The sequence below is a fragment of the Ovis aries genome, chromosome 9 (assembly GCF_016772045.2).
Source record: "Ovis aries strain OAR_USU_Benz2616 breed Rambouillet chromosome 9, ARS-UI_Ramb_v3.0, whole genome shotgun sequence".
NCBI lineage: Eukaryota > Metazoa > Chordata > Mammalia > Artiodactyla > Bovidae > Ovis > Ovis aries.
Window position 1 is genome coordinate 87,642,631 of NC_056062.1, and position 19,110 is coordinate 87,661,740.

Sequence of the window (19,110 nt, forward strand, 5' to 3'; positions counted from 1 at the left end):
GGGCCCAGGGAAAAGAGACTGATTGAGTTGAAAGATTAAAAGAGCTGTGAAGAGAACAAGTTTGAGTTGACTTGAGGAAAAGTAGAATGCAGAATGAATGTGACTGAATGGATTACTTAAGAGTCTAAAGGACTGAGAATAAGCTTAAATAAGGATTGAGACTGAGGGAAAAGAAAAAGGAATCTTAACCAAATAAAGCAGTTATTCTCAGGACCAAACTAGAAGAATTTGTAGCGGTGATGAGAGTAATGAAAATACAGGATTTGCGAGATACTTGTCATATTTTAAGTGAAGTCCAAACTACCCATATAAAATCAAGGTGTATACTCAGAATTTCTTTTGTCTTTACAAATTATAACCTGAGAAAGAAGGGGTATAGTATATTAATTATGAGAATACCATGGTCCTGAAGTCATATTACTAATTTTGAGCACTTACTAGCTGTATGAACTATATAGCTACTCAAGTCCGTATGCCTCAGTTTCTCCACCTGGAAAATGGTGGTACTAGTGTTCCCCATCTCAGGACTGAAGACTAAATTAAGAGTACCTGGGAAGTGCTTGGTACAAGTAAGCCCTCTAATAAATGCCAACTGTTGCTGCTGGTGGTACGATTACTGTTAATATTATTGCCCTCCTGCTCTCTATAATAAGTAAATAAAGGAAGTAGACATGTACTGTATCATTGCAGACAAAGAAAAGATACATCTGCAGGGTCTGGATCTTAGAGCCATGATATTTGGAAAAAAATTATCCTCTCCTGCACTTTTCTTTGGTCCTGTGTGTGGTAGCAGCAAAAAAAAAAAAAAAAAGAGTAAGAAGAAGCCGTAGGTAGCCTACAGCTGGAGGGCTGTCCCAGGGGGTCCCCTCTCATCCCAGGATCAATAGTGTTCTCTTATAAAACTGCCTGAGGAGAAACTGCCACAGTCCTAAATCAGTGTTCCTTCAGTTCTTTATTGCCTCAGGGCCTTCTCACTTTTTATCCATGTTGCCTCTCCTCACTCCCTCACTCTGGAATGGGTAGCTCCTTTTCATCTTTCAACAGCTGGCATAAAAGGGATCTCCTCAGAGTGCACTCCCTGTCCACTCCATTTAAAACAGTATCTTCCAGCTGACACCAGCCCTTGCAAAAATGTGGAATTACTTGTAGCATTCAAATGTAAATCTCATGACAGATGGAACTGGTTTCTATTTTCTTGCACACCACTGTGTTTTCAGTGCTCAGAGCAGTATTGGGTGCATAGTAGGTGCTCAACAAACATTTTAATAAAAGTGAAATGGTTAAACATTTATTTGACTCAGTACGGTGTTTCTTAGGTTGAGATGCTAACAGGAACAACTCTGTCTCTTGTCACATATATACTTCTGAATGTTTAGCTTGCCAGTGGTGTCTCTTGATATACTGTCATTATAAAGAAATGTCTAATCTTAAAACTTTCCCTCTCCAAGGACCCTGCTTTGATGCTTCCTTCTCACATTACCTTCAAATAAAGTTGTGGACATGCAGCAACTTTATTCCAAATGCCATTGCTTATCCAGAGGGAGCCAGAAGCTCTGGTTGCTTCCAATAAGACTACTCCTTTTTCTGATATCTATCTCATCATTGTCATGAGGATCAGGAGTCCCAGAACTCTGGGCTTTGGTTGACATACCACCCCCTTACTTATCTTTCTTGAAGCAATCATACAATCAAAATACCTGTCCGAGCTTGCCACCATCTCCTAATGGCCTTTATGACCCGAAAGTGTACGTAAACAGATCATCTCTTTCATCTCAAGACCATCATTGCAACTTGCTCTAGGGACATTGAGACCACTTCATCTCTAGCAATCCAACTTCCCTCCAGGTTTAATTTTTTACATAATATCTGGTAAACTGTCAGTTCAGTTCAGTTCAGTTCAGTCGCTCAGTCGTGTCCGAATCTTTGTGACCCCATGAATCGCAGCACGCCAGGCCTCCAGTTCATCACCATCACCCAGAGTTCACCCAGACTCACATCCATCGAGTCCATGATGCCATCTAGCCATCTCATCCTTGGTCGTCCCCTTCACCTCCTGCCCCGAATCACTCCCAACATCAGAGTTTTTCCCAATAAGTCAACTCTTCTCATGAGGTGGCCAAAGTACCGGAGCTTCAGCTTTAGCATCATTCCTTCCAAAGAAGTCCCAGGGCTGATCTCCTTCAGAATGGACTGGTTGGATCTCCTTGCAGTCCAAGGAACTCTCAAGAGTCTTCTCCAACACCACAGTTCAAAAGCATCAATTCTTCAGCGCTCAGCCCTCTTCACAGTCCAACTCTCACATCCATACATGACCACAGGAAAAACCATAGCCTTGACTAGACGGCCCTTAGTCGGCAAAGTAATGTCTCTGCTTTTGAATATGCTATCTAGGTTGGTCATAACTTTCCTTCCAAGGAGTAAGCGTCTTTTAATTTTATGGCTGCAGTCACCATCTGCAGTGATTCTGGAGCCCCAAAAAATAAAGTTTGACACTGTTTCCACTGTTTCCCATCTATTTCCCATGAAGTGATGGGACCGGATGCCATGATCTTCGTTTTCTGAATGTTGAGCTTTAGGCCAACTTTTTCACTCTCCTCTTTCACTTTCATCAAGAAGCTTTTTAGTTCCTGGTCACTTTCTGCCATAAGGGTGGTGTCATCTGCATATCTGAGGTTATTGATATTTCTCCCGGCAATCTTGATTCCAGCTTGTGTTTCTTCCAGTCCAGCGTTTCTCATGATGTACTCTGCATATAAGTTAAATAAGCAGGATGACAATATGCAGCCTTGACGTACTCCTTTTCCTATTTGGAACCAGTCTGTTGTTCCATGTCCAGTTCTAACTGTTGCTTCCTGACCTGCATACAGATTTCTCAAGAGGCAGGTTAGGTGGTCTGGTATTCCCATCTCTTTCAGAATTTTCCGCAGTTGATTGTGATCCACAGGGTTAAAGGCTTTGGCATAGTCAATAAAGCAGAAATAGATGTTTTTCTGGAACTCTCTTGCCTTTTCCATGATCCAGCAGACGTTGGCAATTTGATCTCTGGTTCCTCTGTCTTTTCTAAAACCAGCTTGAATGTCAGGGAGTTCACAGTTCACATATTGCTGAAGCCTGGCTTGGAGAATTTTGAGCATTACTTTACTAGCATGTGAGATGAGTGCAACTGTGCAGTAGTTTGAGCCTTCTTTGGCATTGCCTTTCTTTGGGATTGGAAGGAAAACTGACCTTTTCCAGTCCTGTGGCCACTGCTGAGTTTTCCAAATTTGCTGGCATATTGAGTGCAGCACTTTCACAGCATCCTCTTTCAGGATTTGAAACAGCTGAATTGAAATTCCATCGCCTCCATTAGCTTTGTTCGTAGTGATGCTTTCTAAGGCCCACTTGACTTCACATTCCAAGATGTCTGGCTCTAGATTAGTGATCACATCATCATGATTATCTGGGTCGTGAAGATCTTTTTTTGTAGAGTTCTTCCGTGTATTCTTGCCACCTCTTCTTAATATCTTCTGCTTCTGTTTGGTCCAGACCATTTCTGTCCTTTATCAAGCCCATCTTTGCATGAAATGTTCCCTTGGTATCTCTAATTTTCTTGAAGAGATCTCTAGTCTTTCCCATTCTGTTGTTTTCCTCGATTTCTTCGCATTGATTGCTGAAGAAGGCTTTCTTATCTCTTCTTGCTATCCTTTGGAACTCTGTATTTAGATGCCTATATCTTTCCTTTTCTCCTTTGCTTTTCACCTCACTTCTCTTCACAGCTATTTGTAAGGCCTCCACAGACAGCCGTTTTGCCTTTTTGCATTTCTTTTCCATGGGGATGGTCTTGATCCCTGTCTCCTGCACAGTGTCACAAACCTCTGTCCATAGTTCATCAGGCACTCTATCTATCAGATCTAGGCCTTTAAATCTATTTCTCACTTCTGCTGTATAATCATAAGGGATTTGATTTAGGTCATACCTGAATGGTCTAGTGGTTTTCCCTACTTTCTTCAATTTGAGTCTGAATTTGGTAATAAGGAGTTCATGATCTGAGCCACAGTCAGCTCCTGGTCTTGTTTTTGTTGAGTGTATGGAGCGTCTCCATCTTTGGCTGCAAAGAATATAATCAATGTGATTTCGGTGTTGACCATCTGGTGATGTCCATGTGTAGAGTCTTCTCTTATGTTGTTGGAAGAGGGTGTTTGCTGTGATCAGTGCAGTTTCTTGGCAAAACTCTATTAGTCTTTGCCCTGCTTCATTCCACATTCCAAGGCCAACTTTGCCTGTTACTCCAGGTGTTTCTTGACTTCCTACTTTTGCATTCCAGTCCCCTATAATGAAAAGGACATCTTTTTGGGTGTTAGTTCTAAAAGGTCTTGTAGGTCTTCATAAAACCATTCAACTTCAGCTTCTTCAGCATTACTGGTTGGGGCATAGACTTGGATAAATGTGATACTGAATGGTTTGCCTTGGAGGCAAACAGAGATCATTCTGTCGTTTTTGAGATTGCATCCAAGTACTGCATTTCGGACTCTTTTGTTGACCATGATGGCTACTCCATTTCTTCTGAGGGATTCCTGCCCGCAGTAGTAGATGTAATGGTCATCTGAGTTAAATTCACCCATTCCAGTCCATTTTAGTTCGCTGATTCCTAGAATGTCGATGTTCACCCTTGTTTGTTTGACCACTTCCAATTTGCCTTGATTCATGGACCTGACATTCCAGGTTCTTATGCAATATTGCTCTTTACAGCATCGGATCTTCTATCACCAGCTTCTATCACCAGTCACATCCACAACTGGGTATTGTTTTTGCTGTGGCTCCATCCCTTCATTCCTTCTGGCGTTATTTCTCCTCCGATCTCCAGTAGCATATTGGGCACCTAATGACCTGGGGAGTTCCTCTTTTGGAATCCTATCATTTTGCCTTTTCCTACTGTTCATGGGGTTCTCAAGGCAAGAATACTGAAGTGGCTTGCCATTCCCTTTTCCAGTGGACCATGTTCTGTCAGACCTCTCCACCATGACCCGCCCATCTTGGGTTGCCCCACAGGCATGGCTTGGTTTCACTGAGTTAGACAAGGCCTAGTGTGATTAGATTTACTAATTTTCTGTGAGTATGGTTTCAGTATGTCTGCCCTCTGATGCCCTCTTGCAACACCTACCATCTTACCTGGGTTTCTCTTACCTTGGACGTGGGGTATCTCTTCACGGCTGCTCCAGCAAAGCACAGCCGCTGCTCCTTACCTTGGACGAGGGGTATCTCCTTACCACCACTGTTCCTGACCTTCAACGTGGGATAGCTCCTCTAGGCCCTCCTGAGCCTGCGCAGCCACTGCTCCTCGGGTTGCTCCTCCCGACTGCAGGCCCTGACCTTGGGCGTGGGTGGCTCCTTCCAGCTGGTAAACTATAAGCTTCACTTATCGCTCATCTGTATCCTTCTCACTGGAATATCGGCTCATAAGGTCCAGAGCTCTAGTTCGTTATTTATTTATTTCATTTTAATACTGTTGTTTCTGGTACCTCAAACCAGGGGTTGACAAACTTTTCTCTGTAATGACCAAATAGCAAATATTTTAGCCTTTAGAAGCCTGTACCATCTCTATTACATATCCTTTTATTTTTCAACCTTCAAAAATGTAGATACTCTTCTTAGATTGTGGGCTGTACAAAAAGAGGAGTTTGTCCTAGTTTGCTGAACTCTGTTGTAATCAACGTCTGGAATGTAGTAAACAGTACACAAATAATTATTGAATGGATGAAGTATAAAACGCAAGAGCTAATCTGTGTTTGTATTCACAGCTCTACACAAGTGGTCTCACCCTATACCAGTCATCCTGAATGACTGTAACTAATGTATTTAAGCACTATTCTTCTCCAGGTGGTTCTTTTCTCTTTGTTTCTTTCTCCTTGTTTTTCTCTTCTTCTAATATGTACTATTTGCACAAGTGCTCAGCAACCCTGTAGACTGTAGCCCACCAGGGTGCTCTGTCCATGGGGCTTTTCAGGCAAGAATGCTGAAGTAAGTTACCATTTCTACCTCCAGGGAGGCTTCCTGATGCAAGGATCTAACCTGTACCTCCCGCCTCATGCAGTGGAAGTTGTTAATACACAATTATAAAAACAGCTGTAGATGTAGTCAGTTTTATATTAATAGAATTTTATTGCTTTTTGATATGCAAAGATGTAGTATCAGTGTTGTCTTTGCTTCTAGCTAATATGCAACAACAGGGATCAGATTTGACCTTCTACCTAAAACCACTAAAAATTGGACAAAGTATATAAAATGATAATATTCATGACATTGGACATCAAGAAAGGTAATGAATCTTGAGAATTAAAAGCAAAGAGAAGTTAAGTCCAGAAATTGCCCCAGCTTCCTGTCTGGAAAGAGTTCTAGGCTATGGACCAGCATCTAAGAATGCAGGGAGAGCTCAAAAGATGCTCTCAGTTGAGGAGATGGAGCTGAGAGTCCAGGAGAACAAGGTGCCTACAGTTAACAAGCAAAGTAATGCAGAGGAAAGAGCTGCACTGACTGAAGACGTGGAGTTTTGCAGCGGAAACTCCTAAGGTATCAGAGAGAGAATTGGTGTGTAAGCATGCAACTGAAGTCTAGAGAAAGAATCATGCAACGGATATAAAAGAAACAAAGCTTGACACTTACATAGGGCTAACATAAGCACTTGTTGCCACCAGTCACCCGTTGTCCATGCACACTGAACAGAGTCTTGCCTCAGTAGTAGGGGAATTTTATCCTAGAAGGAGCACTATTTCATTCCTCCCTAACAAATCTTAAAACACCTGAATTAATCAATTGTTTTGAAGTAACAGTCCTAAAACTAAGGTCAAGAATAATTATAGGGATACAAAAATGTCCACATAGTCAGGAAAAATTCACAGCATCTGACTTTCCCCATAAGATCAGAAATAAGACAAATGTATCCGCACTTGCCAGTTGCATTCAATATTATATGCATGCATGCTCAGTCATGTCTGACTCTCTGTGACCCCATGGACTGTAGCCCATCAGGTACCTCTGTCCATGGAATTTCCAGGCAAGAAAACTGAAATGGATTAGGCTTTCCTACTCCAGGGGATCTTCCCGACCCAGGGATAGAACCCACATCTCCTGCATTTCCAGCATTGGCAGACAGATTCTTTACCACTGTGCCACTGGGAAGCCCCATTCAACGCTGTGCTGGATGTTTTGTCTAATGTAAGAAACATGAAGTAAAACAGTATTCACAGACAACGAGATCGTCTGTGTAGAAAATTGGATGCCATCAGCCATTTATCTATAATTTGTCAGTGAGTTTAGCAAGATTGCAAGCTATAAGACTATCATGCAAAAATTAATTGTATTTCTAAGACTGTGAGGGCTTCCCTGGTCACTCAGAGGTTAAAGCATCTGCCTCCAATGCAGGAGACCTGGGTTTGATCCCTGGGTTGGGAAGATCCCCTGGAAAAGGAAATGGTAACCCACTCCAGTATTCTTGCCTAGAGAATCCCATGGACAGAGAAGCCTGATAGGCTACAGTCCACGGGGTCGCAAAGAGTCGGACACGACTGAGCGACTTCACTTTCACTTTCAAGACTGTGAAGAGTCTGAGGTTTTATCCTAAGCTAACAAGTTAGCCTACCACACTTTCATGAATGTTGGTAGAATATATGAAACTCCTGACTCAGAGAAAATGAGAGGATCAAAGGAAGTAGCCAGTTGTATGAATTCCCTCAGCCCTAGTTCTCAAAGGGTGATGTGAAATCGACCCGTTGAAATACTTGTAATCCGATATGTGAAGGAGAGGAACCACAAGCTTAGCAAACCTAAATATTTTATAATAAGCTGTACACTGCCCAAATTTTCCCCAGAGGGAGGAATTTTATTTATTTTATTGAAAAGTAAGCAAATCCTCCCTTTACTATGGAGGGAGATTCTTTCTTTATAATCCAAGATTGTTGATACACTAACATCTTTGAAAATAAAGTCCAAAAGAAAGACACTATCAGTGCCTCTGCTCATGAGAGGTGCAGAAAAGCAAGTGACCTACAGAGAATTGTCTTCCATCAGATACTAGCAAACAATAATCAATAATTAAAATGTTTTAAAAATTACAAAGGCAAATTACAAAGGCATCAAAATACCAAATATTTAGGGATAAAGCCAAATAACATGTGGATTGCCTATACACTGAAAACTACAAAAAAAAAATCGTAAATGACACTAAAGAATACAAATCAATGGACAAAAGTGCCTTATTCATAGTTTTGAGAAGTTGAATCCTCCCAAATTTATTGGGTTCTTAACCACTGGACTGCCAGGGTATTCCCTCAAGTCTTACTTTAAAATGATATTAGTCAAAAGAGAATGACATTGGTGTAAAGATAGAAAAAAAATATATATATAATAGAAATTATATATATATATAAAATATAGAGTATCCAGAAATAAACTAAAAACATATAGGAACAAGTAATTTATCACAGTATTACAGAGGAAATTTAGTGGGGGAAACATAATTTTTCAAAAAATGATGGTGAAAGCATGGGATATTTGTTCACATGTAAAAAAACAAGTAAATAAAGTCTAATGGAACAACAGACTGGTTCCAAATAGGAAAAGGAGTACATCAAGGCTGTATATTGTCACCCTGCTTATTTAAGTTCTATGCAGAGTACATCATGAGAAACGCTGGGCTAGAAGAAGCACAAGCTGGAATCAAGATTGCCGGGAGAAATATCAATAACCTCAGATATGCAGATGACACCACCCTTATGGCAGAAAGTGAAGAGGAACTAAAGAGCCTCTTGATGAAAGTGAAAGAGGAGAGTGAAAAAATTGGCTTAAAGCTCAACATTCAGAAAACGAAGATCATGGCATCTGGTCCCATCATTTCATGGCAAATAGATGGGGAAACAGTGGACACAGTGTCAGACTTTATTTATTGGGGCTCCAAAATCACTGCAGATGGTGACTGCAGTCATGAAACTAAGAGACGCTTACTCCTTGGGGTGATTGCAGTCATGAAATTAAAAGACGCTTACTCCTTGGAAGGAAAGTTATGACCTACCTAGATAGAATATTGAAAAGCAGAGACATCACTTTGCCAACAAAAGTCTGTCTAGTCAAGGCTATGGTTTTTCTAGTGGTCAATATGGATGTGAGAGTTGAACTGTAAGAAAGCTGAGCACCAAAGAATTGATGCTTTTGAACTGTGGTGTTGGAGAAGACTCTTGAGAGTCCCTTGGACTGCAAGGAGATCCAACCAGTCCATTCTAAAGATCAGTCCTGGGTGTTCTTTGGAAGGAATGATGCTAAAGCTGAAACTCCAGTACTTTGGCCACCTCATGTGAAGAGTTGACTCATTGGAAAAGACTCTGATGTTGGGAGGAATTGGGGGCAGGAGGAGAAGGGGACGACAGGGGATGAGATGGCTGGATGGCATCACCGACTCAATGGACGTGAGTCTGAGTGAACTCCGGGAGTTGGTGATGGACAGGGAGGCCTGATGTGCTGCAATTGATGGGGTCGCAAAGAGTTGGACACGACTAAGCAACTGAACCAAACTGCACTGATTCCACACCTTATGCCATATGTAAAAGTGATTTCTAAGTGGTTCAAATCTAAATGTGAGACATAGAACTATAAAACAGCTAGGAAAAAAACAGGATAAATATATACATGACTTTGACTTAAGTCAAAATTTCTTATATTTGATGCCAAAATCATAATTCATAAAAGAAAATGGTAAATTGGACAACATCAACATTTTAAAAATTCACTCTTCAATGACACCAAGAGTATAAAAATGCATGCCATCAGTGAGGAGACAATATTTGAAAATCACATACATTAGGAAAGATTTGTTTGTATCCAGCATATGTAAGGAACTCTTGGAATTCAATATAAAGAAAACAAGCAACTCAGAAATGAGCAAAGGATTTGAACAGAAACTTTAATAAGGATGATAAATGGATGCCAAGAAAGCACATGAAAAGATGCTAAGCAATACTGGTCATTCAGTTCAGTTCAGTTCAGTTCAGTTCAGTCACTCAGTCATGTCCAACTCTCTGCGACCCCATGCATCACAGCATGCCAGGCCTCCGTGTCCATCATCAACTCGCAGAGTTCACCCAAACTCATGACAATCGAGTCGGTGAACCATCCAGCCGTCTCATCCTCTGTTGCCCTTTTCTCCTCCTGCCCCCAATCCCTCCCAGCATCAGAGTCTTTTCCAGTGAGTCAACTCCTTGCATAAGGTAGCCAGAGTATTGGAGTTTCAGCTTTAGCATCAGTCCTTCCAAAGAACACCCAGTACTGATCTCCTTTAGAATGTACTGGTAGGATCTCCTTGCAGTCCAAGGGACTCTCAAGAGTCTTCCCCAACACCACAGTTCAAAAGCATCAATTCTTTGGTGCTCAGCTTTCTTCACAGTTCAACTCTCACATCCATACATCAGTTCAGTTCAGTTCAGTTCAGTCGCTCAGTCGTGTCCGACTCTTTGCGACCCCATGAATCGCAACACGCCAGTCCTCCCTGTTCATCACCAACTCCCGGAGTTCACTCAGACTCATGTCCATCGAGTCAGTGATGCCATCCAGCCATCTCATCCTCTGTCGTCCCCTTCTCCTCCTGCCCTCAATCCCTCCCAGCATCAGAGTCTTTTCCAGTGAGTCAACTCTTCACATGAGGTGGCCAAAGTACTGGAGTTTCAGCTTTAGCATCATTCCCTCCAAAGAAATCCCAGGGCTGCTCTCCTTCAGAATGGACTGGTTGGATCTCCTTGCAGTCCAAGGGATTCTCAAGAGTCTTCTCCAACACCACATTTCAAAAGCATCAATTCTTCGGCGCTCAGCCTTCTTCACAGTCCAACTCTCACATCGATACATGACCACAGGAAAAACCATAGCCTTGACTAGACGGCCCTTAGTCGGCAAAGTAATGTCTCTGCTTTTGAATATACTATCTAGGTTGGTCATAACTTTTCTTCCAAGGAGTAAGCGTCTTTTAATTTTATGACTGCAGTCACCATCTGCTGTGATTCTGGAGCCCCCAAAAATAAAGTCTGACACCGTTTCCACTGTTTCCCCATCTATTTCCCTTGAAGTGATGGGACTGGATGCCATGATCTTCGTTTTCTGAATGTTGAGCTTTAAGCCAACTTTTTCGCTCTCCTCTTTCACTTTCATCAAGAGGCTTTTAGCTCCTCTTCATTTTCTGCCATAAGGGTGGTGTCATCTGCATATCTGAGGTTATTGATATTTCCCCCAGCAATCTTGATTCCAGCTTGTGTTTCTTCCATCCCAGCGTTTCTCATGATGTACTCTGCATAGAAGTTAAATAAGCAGGGTGACAATATACAGCCTTGACGTACTCCTTTTGCTATTTGGAACCAGTCTGTTGTTCCATGTCCAGTTCTAACTGTTGCTTCCTGACCAGCATATAGGTTTCTCAAGAGGCAGATCAGGTGGACACAAAGATAAACTTACAGTGAATTAAAGACCTAAACATCCAAAACATAAGACCAGAAACTATAAAACTCTTAGAGGAAAACATAGGCAGAACACTTTATGGTATAAATCAGCAAGATTCTCTATCACCCACCCTCCAGAGTAATGGAAATAAAACCAAACATAAACAAGTGAGACCTAATTAAACTTAAAAGCTTTTGTACAGCAAAGAAAACTACAAACAAGGTGAAAGGACAACCCTCAGAATGAGGGGAAATTTTATCCAATGAAGCAACTAACAAAGGGTTAATTTCCAAACTATATAAGCAATTCATACCACAGAATACCAGGAAAAAAAAAAATCAAAAAGTGGGCAAAGACCTAAACAGACATTTCTCCAAAAGAGACGTACAGATGGCTTAGAAACACATGAAAAGATGCTCAATATCACTCGTTATTAGAAAAATGCAAATTACAGCTACAGTGAAATATCTCATACTGGGCACAATGGACATCATCGAAAAATTTACAAATAATAAATGCTGGAGAGGGTGTGAAGGAAAGGGAATGTAAATTGATACAGCCACATGGAAGACAGTATAGGGATTCATTATAAAACTAGGAATAAAAATACCATATGACACATCAATCCCACTACTAAGCATAGTACTCTGAGTAGATCAAAATCTTTTTCAAAAATTGAAAAAGACACATGTACCCCAACATTCATAGCAATACTGTTTGCAATAGCTAGGACATGGAAGCAGCCTAGATGTCTTATTGACAGATGAATGGATAAAGTTTTGGCACATACATGAAATGGAATATTACTCAGGCATATAAAGGAACATATTTGATTCAGTTGTAATGAGGTGGATCAACCTAGAGCCTATTATACAGAGTGAAGTGAGTCAGAAAGAGAAAAACAACTACTGTGTATTAATGCATATAATACTGTGTATTAATGCATATATATGGGATCTAGAAAGATGGTACTGATGAACCTATTGCAGAGAAGCAACGGACACACAACATAGAGAACAGATTTATCCACATGGGCTGGGGGGAGGAAGGAGAGGGTGGTACAAGTGGAGAGAATAGCATGGAGACATATACACTACCATGTGTGAAATGGATGTGTACATTGGCTAATGGGAATTTGCTGTGAGCCTGATGGAACTCAAACCAGGGCTCTGTAACAACCTAGAAGGGTGGGAAGGGGTGGGAGGGAGGTTCAAGAGGCAGGGGACACGTGTGTGCCTATGGTTGATTTACGCTGATGTAGCAGAAGCCATGGCTTTTCTTCCGGGCAGCAAGCATCTTTTGGTTTCATGCCTGCGGTCACCATTTGCAGTGATTTTGGAGCCCCCAAAATAAAGTCCAGAGAAGGCGATGGCACCCCACTCCAGTACTCTTGCCTGGAAAATCCCATGGATGGAGGAGCCTGGTAGGCTGCACTCCATGGGGTCGCGAGGAGTCGGACACGACTGAACGACTTAACTTTCACTTTTCACTTTCATACATTGGAGAAGGAAATAGCAACCCACTCCAGTGTTCATGCCTGGAGAATCCCAGGGACAGGGGAGCCTGGTGGGCTACTGTCTATGGTGTCGTACAGAGCCAGACACGACTGAAGTGACTTAGCAGTAGCAGCAGCGGAAGCCAGCACAATATTGTGTAGCAATTATCCTTCACATAAAAATAAATAAATTTCTTAAAAAACACATTACTGGGAGAAATAACCATGTCAGATGTGCAGATTATATCTATTGGCGGAAAATGAAGAAGAACTAAAGAGCCTCTTGATGAGGGTAAAAGAGGAGAGTTGAAAAAGCTGGCTTGAAACAGAAAAACACTTAAAATCATTAAAAAAAAACTTAGATCATGGGGTCCAGTCCTATCACTTCCTGGCAAATAGAAGGGGAGAAGTGGAAGCAGTGACAGATTCTATATTTTTGGGCTCCAAGATCACTGTGGATGGTGACTGCAGCTGTGAAATTAAAAGACTCTTGCTCCTTGAAAAGAAAGCTATAGCAAACCTAGACAGTGTATTAAAAATTAGGGACATCACTTTGCTGACAAAGGTCCACATAGTCAAAGCTATGGTTTTTCCAGTATCAAGTACAGATGTGAGAGTTGGACCATTAGGAGGACTGAGCACTGAAGAATTGATCTTCCGAATTGTGTGCTGATGAAGATTCTTGAGAGTCCGTTGGACTACAAGGAGATCAAACCAGTCAAGAGAAACGAACCCTGAATATTCACTGGAAGGCCTGATTCTGAAGCTGAAGCTCCAATAGTTTGGCCACCTGATGCGAAGAACTGACTCACTGGAAAAGACCCTGATGCTGGGAAAGATTGAGGGCAGGAGGAGAAGGGGATGACAGAGGATGAGATGGTTGGATGGCATCACCAACTCAATGGATGTGAGTTTGAGCAAGCTCTGGGAAATAGTGAAGGACAGGGGAGGCTGGCTGGTTGCAGTCTGTGGGGTTGCAGAGTCAGACACGACTAAGTCACTGAACAACAATATCAAAAGATTAATATATAAACTACAGCCCTTCTGCTCAGTACTAGCAGGTCTCATGGTTTGATACATGTGACTGTCACACGGTATTCCTGGCACTGTTTAGATCAGTTCATTCAGTTCAGTCGCTCAGTCTTGTCAGACTCTTTGCGACCTCATGAACTGCAGCAATCCAGGCTTCCCTGCCCATCACCAACTCCCAGAATTTACTCAAACTCATATCCATTGAGTCGGTGATGTTGCCATCCAACCATCTCATCCTCTGTCATCCCCTTTTCCTCCCGCCTTCAATCTTTCCCAGCATCAGGGTCTTTTCCAATGAGTTAGCTCTTCTCATGAGGTGGCCAAAGTATTGGAGTTTCAGCTTCAGCATCAGTCCTTCCAATGAACACCCAGGACTGATATCCTTTAGGATGGACTGGTTGGATCTCCTTGCAGTCCAAGGGACTCTCTCTTCTCCAACACCACAGTTCAAAAGCGGCAATTCTTCGGAGCTCAGCTTTATTTATAGTCCAACTCTCACATCCATACATGACCACTGGAAAAACCATAGCCTTGACTAGATGGACCTTTGTTGGCAAAGTAATGTCTCTGCTTTTTAATATGCTATCTAGGTTGGTTATAACTTTCCTGCCAAGGAGTAAGCGTCTTTTAATTTCACAGCTGCAGTCACCATCTGCAGTGATTTTGGAGCCCCCCAAAATAAAGTCAGCCACTACTTCCACTGTTTCTCCATCTATTTGCCATGAAGTGATGGGACCAGATGCCATAATCTTAATTTTCTGAATGTTGAGCTTTAAGCCAACTTTTTTTTTAATAGTGATTTCTAAACAATACCCCTTATCCCTTGACTTGACAGCTATTAAACTGAATCATTCTCCTTTATGTATCTTCAGAAATTGGTTTATTTCATGAAAAAGCCCTAGAAATAGAAAATGTATCACATCTCAGTGAAGTAATATGCTTTGTTCCAACAACTTAACTTACTACATACACACTTTGTGCTAGCCAGCTATCCAAATATCACTAATATCCAGTAATCATGTTTTGTAAGGATGATCAAGCCAGGTGTTTGTATTCTCGATTATTAGTCATGTTCAGACTGAATGGTTATGAGTTGATAATATCAAAAATCTATGTTAGAAGCTGAACTGGTGCAATGTCCTTAGAGAGTCAGATAGAAATTTAAAAAACCACTTTGGTGTTGTCCAAAAATAAATAAAATAAAAATTAAGTAGTTCAATAGTTGTCTGAAAAGTTGTCTCGTTGTTATCAATCAATAACATTTAAGCAGAACTTATCCTTTTTGACAATTTCATTTCAAAAGGCAAAAATCACTTATAGAATAGGAACTAGAATATCTGAGGTAGAAAAGAGGAAGGGAATAAAGTTTGGGAATATACAAAAGACGTGCATCAAAAGTGAAGCAAAGTGAAGTGAAGTGAAAGTCTCTCAACCGTGTCTGACTCTTTGCGACCCCAGGGACTATATAGTCCATGGAATTCTCCAGGCCAGAATACTGGAGTGGGTAGCCTTTTCCTTCTCCAGGGGATCTTCCCAACCCAGGGATCGAACCCAGGTCTCCCGCGTTGCAGATGGATTCTTTACAGCTGAGCCACAGGGGAAGCCCATATCAAAAGCAAAGAGTTTTCAAAAATATGTGATACAAAAAATGACAAAAAATACTGTTTGCTTAAGAAATGGTTTATGTGACTTGCATTATTACTTTACTTCAGAAGCTCATAAACTGCAATTTCTTTATGCTTCTTTCGCTCTTGAAAGGTTTAGGAAGTGCTAATGAAGTTCATTTAGGGTAGAAATATGTTGTTTCTTACATAGTAAAATGCATAATCTAAAAGATCTTTTAATAAATAGGTGAATATAAAGGTTACTTACTCTTCTATAGGAAATAATGGAAACTTAATGCTTAAAAAGTTGCACTAGATAGAAAACTTTGCATTCAGTGGCCTTGGTGTACACAATAATAGATTTATAACATGCAAACTGTGCTATTTTTTAAGTTAAAGTATTTAAAATATTGAGAGAATTTGAATATTAATGTTTATATTGATATGAAGCAAGGGGCTACATGTTTAATATCTGAAAACCTTCTGTGACATATTTCCTCTACTAATTCATAATTCTTCAAAAAGTCTGTGGTATGCTTTTCTTTTTTTCATTAGTTTATTTTAATTGGAGGATAATTGCTTTACAATATTGTGATGATTTTTCCCATACATTGACATGAATCAGCCACAGGTATACCTGTGTCCCCTCCATCCTGAACTCCCAGCCGCCTCCCTCCCCACCCCATCCCTCTGAGTTGTCTCAGGGCACCAGCTTTGGGTGCCCTGCTTCATGTGTGGAACTTGCACTGACCATCTCTTCTGCATATGGTAATGTACATGTTTCAATGCTAATCCCGCAAATCACGCCACCCTCACCTTCTCCCACAGAGTCCAAAAGTCTCTCCTTTACATCTGTGTCTCCTCTGCTGCCCTGCATGTAGGACCACCGTATATGGTATGCTTTTCTTACGGCTGTTTTCATTTTTACTTCCAACTGCAATTTTTTTCATCTATAGTGTTTGTGTGTCTAAATGTTCCGCATTTTCAAACACGTCTGTCACATCCTTTTCTTCATTGGGTTTGAGTCTGAGTCCCCTGGGAAGCCAACACTAAGATAAACTCAAAGGGAGGGAGGTAAAGCTGTTAAAGGTAAAGAGGGGATAGACAGAATTGGCAGAGTCTTGGCAAACCCAAAAAGGAGCTCCAAGCAAAACTTGCCCACTGGAGAGGTCCCCGTAGGGCAAAACCATAGGGCAAAAATGGCCAGAATTTAGTACCTGCGTTAGTGCTAAGTCATTGCCTGGAAGCTGCCAAGCACAGCATTACCTGATCAAAGGCGCTCAGCTGACTGCTTGGCCCAGCTGTCAGATCCAAAGGTATTCAGCTGAATGGCCAGTTCTTTCTTCAAGGCAGGCCTAAGCTACATACCTCACCCTCTGCCGCATTTGCTTAAGGATGCAAAATTCTCTGATTACTTGATAATAAATGCTGGTAACACATGGCCTCCAGCATTTATTCACATTTCTTGAATAACCTACCTATAAACAATATAGAAATTAAAACTTAATTCGAATAATTAGGCACTGATATCAATCAGTAATCACTGATTATCGACATTATTTATTTGAGTAAGTAGAAAGCAAGTTTGTTCAGCAAAACATTGTGTTATATAATAAGTAGTACCATTTATTGGGTGCTATGAGTGTGGATATATTATGCATTTGATCTATCATTGTTTCCAGAACTCTGAATGAGAGGTATCAGTATTTTATGTATAAACTAGGAAAGGAAGGCTCAGATTTAGTGACTTGCCCAAGATCTCACAGCTAATAATTGGCAGAGCAATCATCCCTTGGTTCTATCCGATTTCAAAGCTACTGAATGTTTGACTAAGTCACAGTGAAAGTGTATTAGTCATGCAGAGTCTTGTGAAGAATATATTATTCATGATAATTAAAAAAGCATAGTGTTCTCAAAGAATATATCACTGTTGAACAGTAATCAGCCAAATAAGCATAATTGTTGGGTAATCCAAGTACAGGCTTATTTATATGAAGAAAAGCCAGCCAATATGAAATTTATGCTCTAATCTTTTCTGTTAAAGTGTCGGGAGCCATATTAGGCATTACTGACAAATTGGAGGCACGGCCTCAACCCTCTCTCCTCATCCCACAGACATGGTCCTGGGATGAAGGACTTAGGTTTTGTGATTCTGACTTGTTCTTTCCTTTCTTCAATTGAGTTGGCTGGAAAGAATATTAAGGTGCTTATTGTTCTTGAGAGAAGCATGAGAAAGCACAAAGCCTTCTACAGTTGTGCCCAGAAAATAATCTATAAAGTAACCATTGACATTTGTTCAAGGATTATTACAAAGAATGTTCCAGGATGAGTATGTAGACCACAGCTTGAGGCCATGGGAAGGATTGTTATCTGAGACCTGTTTGTGAGGGAAATTTTTATGGCAAAAGAAGTTTGCTGAGCTTCAGTTCAGTTCAGTTCAGTCGCTCAGACATGTCTGACTCTTTGCAACCCCATGAATCGCAGCATGCCAGGCCTCCCTGTCCATCACCATCTCTCGGAGTTCACTCAGACTCACGTCCATCAAGTCAGTGGTGCCATCCAGCCATCTCATCCTCGGTCGTCCCCGTCTCCTCCTGTCCCCAATCCCTCCCAGCATCAGAGTCTTTTCCAATGAGTCAACTCTTCGCATGAGGTGGCCAAAGTACTGGAGTTTCAGCTTTAGCATCATTCCTTCCAAAGAAATCCCAGGGCTGACCTCCTTCAGAATGGACTGGTTGGATCTCCTTGCAGTCCAAGGGACTCTCAAGAGTCTTCTCCAACACCACAGTTCAAAAGCATCAATTCTTTAGTGCTCAGCCTTCTTCACAGTCCAACTCTCACATAGATACATGACCACAGGAAAAACCATAGCCTGTACTATCTAGGTTGGTCATAACTTTTCTTCCAAGAAGTAAGCGTCTTTTAATTTCATGGCTGAAATCACCATCTGCAGTGATTCTGGAGCCCAAAAAAATATAAAGTCTGACACTGTTTCCACTGTTTCCCCATCCATTTCCCATGAAGTGATCGGACTGGATGCCATGATCTTAGTTTTCTGAATGTTGAGCTTTAAGCCAACTTTTTCACTCTCCTCTTTCACTTTCATCAAGAGGTTTTTTAGCTCCTCTTCACTTTCTGCCATAAGGGTGGTGTCATCTGCATATCTGAGGTTATTGATATTTCTCCCAGCAATCTTGATTCCAGCTTGTACTTCTTCCATCCCAGCGTTTCTCGTGATGTACTCTGCATAGAAGTTAAATAAGCAAGGTGACAATATACAGCCTTGACGTACTCCTTTTCCTATTTGGAACCAGTCTGTTGTTCCATGTACAGTTCTAACTGTTGCTTCCTGGACTGCATACAGATTTCTCAAGAGGGAGGTCAGGTGGTCTGGTATTCCCATCTCTTTCAGAATTTTCCACAGTTTATTGTGATCCACACAGTCACAGGCTTTGGCATAGTCAATACAGCAGAAATAGATGTTTTTCTGGAACTCTCTTGCTTTTTCCATGATCCAGTGGATGTTGGCAA

General features: G+C 41.3%; 1 protein-coding gene across 1 annotated transcript in view; it reads left to right on the forward strand.

The window, feature by feature from the left end:
• MMP16 (matrix metallopeptidase 16) overlaps nucleotides 1-19,110 on the forward strand; it is a 388,312-nt gene that overhangs the window by 334,758 nt on the left and 34,444 nt on the right. The gene's annotated exons all lie outside the window — the stretch shown is intronic.